Consider the following 7,586-nt stretch of genomic DNA (forward strand, 5'->3'; position numbering starts at 1 on the left):
TATGTGACATGGCGGTGGTGAGAGGGACCAGAATGCATTGTATGAACGTATGAAGTTCTCAAAGAACAGACTTGATAAAAGGTGAAAGGGGGGAGGGAGGAACTCATGAAAGCAACATATATTTTACTTTTTATTACAAATTACAAAAGCAGTATGTTTCAGCTCTTAGAGAGAGGTAAAGCATGATACATAAAAGTAAAGAAAACATGTAAATGAACAAAAATTTTGTAATTTCACTTGTCCAGATAAATCATTAGGAAAACCTTGATATTTTTTCTCAAGCTTTGTGAACGCTGACATAAATTTTATAGAACAAACTTCTATTTGCAAAATCTAATGCAATTTGAAACTGAATTATTGGTCCAAATCCAAGCAATGTCTGAGATTTACTAAGTTTGTTGTATTAGAGGCAGGTAAATTTTGTTTCCTCTGTGATAGTCTAGGAATCCAAGAATACCTTGGGCAATACAGTGAGACATTGTCTCAAAGGAAAAAGGTCGGCATGATGATATACAGCTCTAACCTTGAGAAACCTGAATTAGGAGGATTGTAAATTCAAGGTTAGCCTGGACTACATCCTGATACTCTGCTGTGCTCCCCCTAGTCTTTTTTTTCCCCTTTAAATTTAGCAATAATCATATGTCAGGAATTGTTCTAGGTTCCAGGGATATAGAAATGGGGCGATATACACAAATAACATAAAATAGTAATAAACACAAGGTCCTATTGGGCATGTTGTGGATGTAGGGGCTTCAGTAAGGAAAGGCCAGGAGGAGAAATAGATACCAAGAAGATGTAAAATCATCCTCCGAAAAGAAACTTCTTGAATGTTTTCAAAGAACTATGATTAAAATAACTACAATCTCATTTATTTAATTCTTACAGTTTGTCTTAGTTAGGGTTTTTATTGCTGCAGTAAAACACCATGACCAAAAAGGAAGCTGGAGAGGAAAGGGTTTATTTGTCTTATGTTACCATATTACCCTTCATCATCGAAGAAAGTCAGGATAGAAACTCAAAGGAGGCAGGACCTTGGAGGCAGGATCTGATGCAGAGGCCATGGAGGAGTACTGCTTGCAGGCTTGTTCCTCATGGCTTGCTCAGCCTGCTTCTTACAGAACCAAGGACCACCAGCCCAGGGATGGCACCACACACAATGGGCTGGGCCCTCCTCCAACAATCATTAAGAAAACGTCCCTCCTTCCAGATAATTCTAGTTTGTGCATTAAGCTGACATAAGACTAGCCAGCATGCAGTTCAAGCACTTTACTTGTGCTGTCTCAGTTAGTCCCCACAACAGGGCTTTGTGAATAATTTACCTATAATACCGTCAAGGCTGTCATCTGGAATATAATAGAGTGTACTGGAACCTAAGTCTGTGCTTCTATCCATCACACCTTTCAGTATTATTGGGAAGAAGAATGATTAAGAAGAACTACCAGTAATCATCAGGCTCTGCCTCTTCCTTCTGAACTGTTGGCTACTGATGGATTCTGGAAGGATGTGGGGAGTTGCTGTCTTTAGTTGTGTATCTATGGTTAGCTCTGAAACCCACATTGATGCAGATAGCCCTGGTTAAATTCAGCAGATATCAATCAAAGCAAAATGAATAGAAATGAATTGAGAAAGAGATCTGTAGGAGAGAAGGGCTAGTAGAAGGGGGTTTGAAAAAAGAGAGGGTGAGAGAAGACAGTATGCATTCTTTACAGGTTCAAAGTTATCAAAGAACTAATTAGATTAAAAAAACAAACAAAACAAAACTGTAGCATATGGAACCAGGTTGCGGCAATGGGTATTTGTCCTGGCTTTGGTGAATTAAAACATAAAATATTCTTAAAAAAGGAAATAGCAGGAAATAAGAAAACCAAAAGGATATATATCTCTTAACTTCATCCTTTAAGCAATGAGAACTACTAAATGTTTAAACCCAAGAATGACACAGCCATCTTGATGCTTAGGATAGTAAAAATGTAAGAGTTGTGACTTGGATATGAGTTAATGGATTGTTTCTGAAATCTGAGGACCAAATAATGGCAGACTACACAAAGGTGAAAATGGAGAGAAACGCTTACTGGTGGAGTCCTCGGTTTTTGATTGGATTGGTGTGGTAGGAAGGAGAGAGTAACAGTGGATAGAAGTACATGCCTGTAATTCCAGCACTCAGGAGGCAGACAAAGGCAGATCTCTGTGAGTTTGAGGCCACCCTGGTGTACAAAAGTGAATCCAGGACAGCCAGGGCATATTACATAAAGAAACCCTTTCTAGAAATGTCTCAAAAACCAACCAAACATAAAAAGAAGTCCTGAGCTCATAGTCTGCATCACTGTTTTCTTTTGGGATGGATGGAAAGTGGCGTGCACGGTCATATGGAAGAGCCATGTTGGGTAGGTTAGGGATGGCTGCGTTTAGTGTTTGGGAGAAACATCTGTTTGGGTAAAGGCAGAGCTGGGTGTTGTCAGTATTAAGCCAAGTTTCTGGCATATCAGAATGAGAATGTGTACATGGAGAGGCAAAGAGGTGTGGGCCATTAAATAAAAACCAAAACACAATCTTAGGATACGAACAAGGTTGTGGGGTGGGAGGAAGGACAAGTACGACAGGCAAAAAAGAAGTAATGGAGGAATGGAATCAGAGTGTTTTCTCTGGAGGCCTGGGAAAATGACAAAGGGCTCAGACTGATGAATATTTCAGGTGGCCGAGAACTGGGATTTTACCTCTGGAGTTGGTCATTAATCTTTTTCAAGAAGGCGTAATGTGTCTAGAAAATTAAAAAAAAAAAATTAAAGAATTTTTCCATTTTCTGAGTAATTGGTACGTGAGAAACTGGATGTAGTTAGTGCAGAACATACTCCTAAGAGATGCCATAGCGGGAAATGAAGGAAACTGGAGAGCAGTGAAAATGTGCATCTCCAAGGATTCTTATTCAACTTAACCATGCTCAACGTTATTTATTAAGGTTTGCTCTCCGAAAAAGAAAATAGGTAATCAGAAGCCCTGGAAGTTAAAATACAGGACAATGCAGGCGGGCTTTGCCAGGTTAGAACGGACTCCCGCGGGAGACCAGAAGACAGCGGTGCGTTCAGAGCCTCCGGAGAGGCCTTCAGAACACAGCTGTGCTGTGAAAGCTGAACTGAAACTGGCTGGATACAGAAGCGGTGAAACAGAAACGCTTCTTTGAAGGCAAGGAACGCCACGTACACATTACCAGAAGGAAGCAACTGCCGTGTGTAAGCGGATCTGGACGGAATTCGGTTTGGCTCACATGTGAGGGGTAGCAGGGTTGGCGTTTGAGAGGCGAGGCCCAGTGAGGGTACGGGATGTCGCCGAGAATTTTTTTATTTTATTTTTTTATTTATTTTCGAGCTAGTTTGGAGTGTGTTGGTCTCTTGGAGGTGATAGAGCCTTCGGACTGTTCAGAACTAGAGAGGGACACCGTCCTATTCACAGTGTAGAAAGTTGCTCTGGTTGAATGATGCAAGTGTCTTAGGAAGGAGAGGGATATAATGAGGGACAAAAAAAAGAACAAACCATCCGTGGACTGTACCAAGCATTAGCAGCTTACGGCTATGCCAACGTGAAAAGGTGGACTTACTATTTTTTAAGTACTAGGAAGATAGGTTGTTGGCTGATAAATTGTGAGGTCTAGGGAAGAGGTTAGATTGAAATGATTATACATATATAATTATATATAATCTGTAATCATTATATATAATCAGAAAGTGGCTCTGGTTGTATATATATATATTCAAATCACTCCAAATCAGTTTGGAGAAAGTATGTACTCTGATTTTGATATTTGATTTCGAGGTGACTTAGAGATGTCAGTGGGACAGAGCAGGAAGCTGCTGCGTACGCCATCTTGACGCACATGCAAAGAGTGTTGCAAAAGCTAAGGTTTCGTGAGGTGGCCATACATAGATAATAACTTAATTCAGTAGAAGAGTTGAGGTCACCCTGGAGAGTGTGTAAGAGCACAGGGGACAGACCCTTGAGCATAAGATTAAGGTGTAAGATTTAAGAGAGGAGTAAAGAAAGCCGATCCACCCAAGAGAAGAGTTAGAAGAAAAGGCGGAAGTGTGGTGTTGCAGAAATAGAAGACAAGATCAAGTGTTTCAGAGAGAGTGGGTAGAGAACACTGCATCATGCACAGGGATAGAACAGGGACTAAATAGGACTTGCTGGTCCACGATTGCTTTGGCCATGGCATGGCAGGTTCCTATTTTTGGAATTTCTTTTCAAGCATGAATGAGTAAGTCATATAGTTTACATGGTCATATAGTTTATAGTTTAACTTCAGTGTTTGCACAGATTATTCAAAATTAACCTAACCCGATATCATGACACCTTCACATCAGTGTAGAGGGTAGGACTATAGAAAGCAAGAACTGTCCGAGCCTGCCTCCCAAGCCCCTGTTCTTTAGGGACTGCTTTGATCTCTCTGACAGAAGTCTAATAGTGAAGGACAGACTAATAAACACAAGGGAGTGTAGATTTGCCAAGTGGTCAATTTCGCTGAATTATAGTTTAACTTCGAAAATTGTTTTAGATGTGTTTATTTTATGTGCATGTGTGCTTCGCCTCCACATTTGTGCCTGACGCCTGTGGACACCACAAGAGGGAGTTGATTCTCTGGGACTAGAGTTAACAGATTGTTGTGAGCGGCCATGTAGATTCTGGGAATCGAACCCTGGTCCTCCGGTAGAGCCATGACTGCTCTTAACCACAGAGCAAACCTTCCAGCCCTTGCTCAGTTTCCATAAATAGATGATGGCAAAATAAATCTTATGTATGTGGGTTGAGATTTTGATGTTTTTTTTTTCAAAAGTTAAAAAAAAGAAACCTCAACTCTATTTTCACTTATGATGTTTTATATACTTCTACACACACATACAAATTTAGCATGTTGTATGGGGCATGGTTGTGTGGTTGCATGTGTGTAGATACATAGTGGAGGCCAGCAGTTAACCTCAGATGCTTTCTTCAGGTACTGCCTACCTGGTTTTTTGAGACAGGATCTGTCACTAACCTGGGGCTCAACAGATAGGTTTGTCTAACTGCCTCTCCAGCGCTAGAATTACATGCATCTATCCCCTGTTTCATTGATAAAGGGGGAGGGGGATCCTGGGAATTGTTTCAATGACAGAGCTATCTCCCCCAGCCCCACATTTGCAATTTTTATTGCACAACCAGACATGAACAATTACCCACCTCTATTGTAATTGTAATGTACTTACTTCCATCCTATATAAAAATATTACGAGGTGAGTTGATTTTCTCTTGAGCAGGTTGCAGAAAGACAAGAGGAAAGAAAAGATATTGTTCTTTCAAGGACAGAAAGGAAAATTTAACTGATATTCTGTTGTTTGATTACTGGGCATAGAATTTGCATTTTTTGAATTGTTTAAATTAAGTAGCCCTCTACTCCTGAGCACCGTTAGGACTGGTTCCAGAAAACTCTAAGCTTTGTATTCAGAAAACCAACCTTCACAGTTTACAGATGATAGCATGAGGGTTTGGGTGGGGGGACTCACTTAGCATAATTTAAATTTAAATACTTGATTATGGATCAAACTGAGGAGATGTTAAATTACACGTACCTTTTGCTTTTTTTCTAAGAATAATATGGCATCGTAATCACTACGAAGGCCAAGGTGGCATTTTTAAGTGGTTGGTGGTCTGCCCCATAACACAGAGGCTTGTTTTTCCTCAGTTCTTGCTGTCAGCAGCATCCTGAGGTGTCAGGAATTGCCTGGGTGCATAAGCAAAGCAATGCTGGAAAGCATCAGTCACCCCTTGCTCTCCTTGCTGCACCCGCCACTCAGCTCCTCCTCTAGAAGAGCGGACTTACAAAGTCTCTCACTCTTGTCCTGGGGGGAAGCTTGAGGCTGCTTAGGCAGGGACATCTGGACTGCCTGGTGCCTTGAGTGGCCTGGGATAGAGTGGCACGCTGTATTCCTGGGTATACTCCTTGGCTCCGAGAGATGTTGCTGGGTCGTGAGGCTGGAGTAGGGCACTGGAAAGCTGGAGTCCAGGCATGGGCCACCATTTTGCCTGAGTTAGGAGGTGCCTGTGGCCAATCACACTGTTAGCAGATAAAGTCAACGACAAATTAGAACGTCTTCCTACCAGACACTAATGATGTTTAAGAACACCATTCTCATATGAAGCTTCTGGAAGGCTTGCCAGCAGTCTTGTAACCTGTTATCCTCCCCAGACCATAACTTTCTTAGCTTGGTGCTCACTGCTTATCAAAGTGCAAACAGAAATCATTGCCCGATTGCTTATTCACACTACTTAGTCACACTTGGTGAGCATAGCGTATTTAGGTCTTTCGTCTGGACCTCAGGAAGGTATTTACTGCTTGTTTATTTTGTGATTATAGTCATTGCTGACGAGATCTACAGATTCATTGATTTCTCTAGACTTAGGAGTTGAGGGAAATGATAGTCTTTCTTTATTCTGCTAAGTTTCAAGTTACATTTGTCCTGATTTAAAAAAGATATTTACCACTGTCAGCTTAAGATGATGAGTTAAGGGAAGGCATAGTACAAGCTCTTTACCATGTGATCGTTCTTGGAAAATATTACTCAGAAACTTTAAAAATACTCTAACTTTTAATAAAAAACTTTACTTTTCCAGTTAAATAATAATTATTTCCTTTCTAAAGGGACATAAACTCTTACGTGCTTAGGCTACAGTTGCAATTTTGAGACAAAAAAAAAAATCAATGTATAATGTGTTTTGTGAGCAAAATAACTTGAAGGTGGTTCTAAAACAAACTTGAAAATATTTGCTTATGCAGCGCAGGCTTTTTTAAAAGTTATTTTTAAAGGCTGAGGAATTGGGCACCTGTTGTTTCGCCAGCTGGTGGGGATGTTAAAAATGGCTGTCCCTCTTCTGCCGGCAGCTCCATGTTGCACCTGCTGCTACTTGGGTTACAGGCTTTTCACACATGGTAATTTAATAAGGTTAGGTCCCATGACAGTGTACTGAAGTTATCCTGCGGGGAGGGCCAAAGCACTTCTATAAAGTCTTGAGAGGAAAGCGCTATACGTAGAGCGCAAAACTGATAATTTAGATCATATAGACATCATGATTTTCAAGCTTGAAAAAATAATATAAAGACATGTATATGATTACAAACTAGTCACAGACTGCTAAAAAAAACAAAAACAAAAAGGAGCCCTTTATGATTGACTATTTGTAGCAATTATTTTCTCTACACTGTGACCTTTATACTTCTGAAAAAAGAATTTATTTTGAGAGAGGGTTTCTCTGTGTACTGGCTGTCCTGGAACTCATTCTGCAGACTAGGCTAGCCTTGAACTCAGAGATCCATCTGCCTTTGCCTCCCAATGCTCTGGAATTAAAGGCGTGCATCACCACACCCAGCCTGAAAACATTTTTTTAATATAATTTTTTATTTATTACAATTTATTCACTTTGTATCCCAGCTGTAGCCCCTCTCTCCCTCCCTCCCTATCCCCCCTTCCTCCCTCATCTCCTCCCATGCCTCTTCCCCAGTCCACTGATAGGGGAGGACCCCTTCCCTTTCATCTGACCCTAGTCTATCCGGTCTCAGGTCT

This window comes from Meriones unguiculatus, chromosome 15 (assembly GCF_030254825.1).
Source record: "Meriones unguiculatus strain TT.TT164.6M chromosome 15, Bangor_MerUng_6.1, whole genome shotgun sequence".
In the NCBI taxonomy this organism is placed as follows: domain Eukaryota; kingdom Metazoa; phylum Chordata; class Mammalia; order Rodentia; family Muridae; genus Meriones; species Meriones unguiculatus.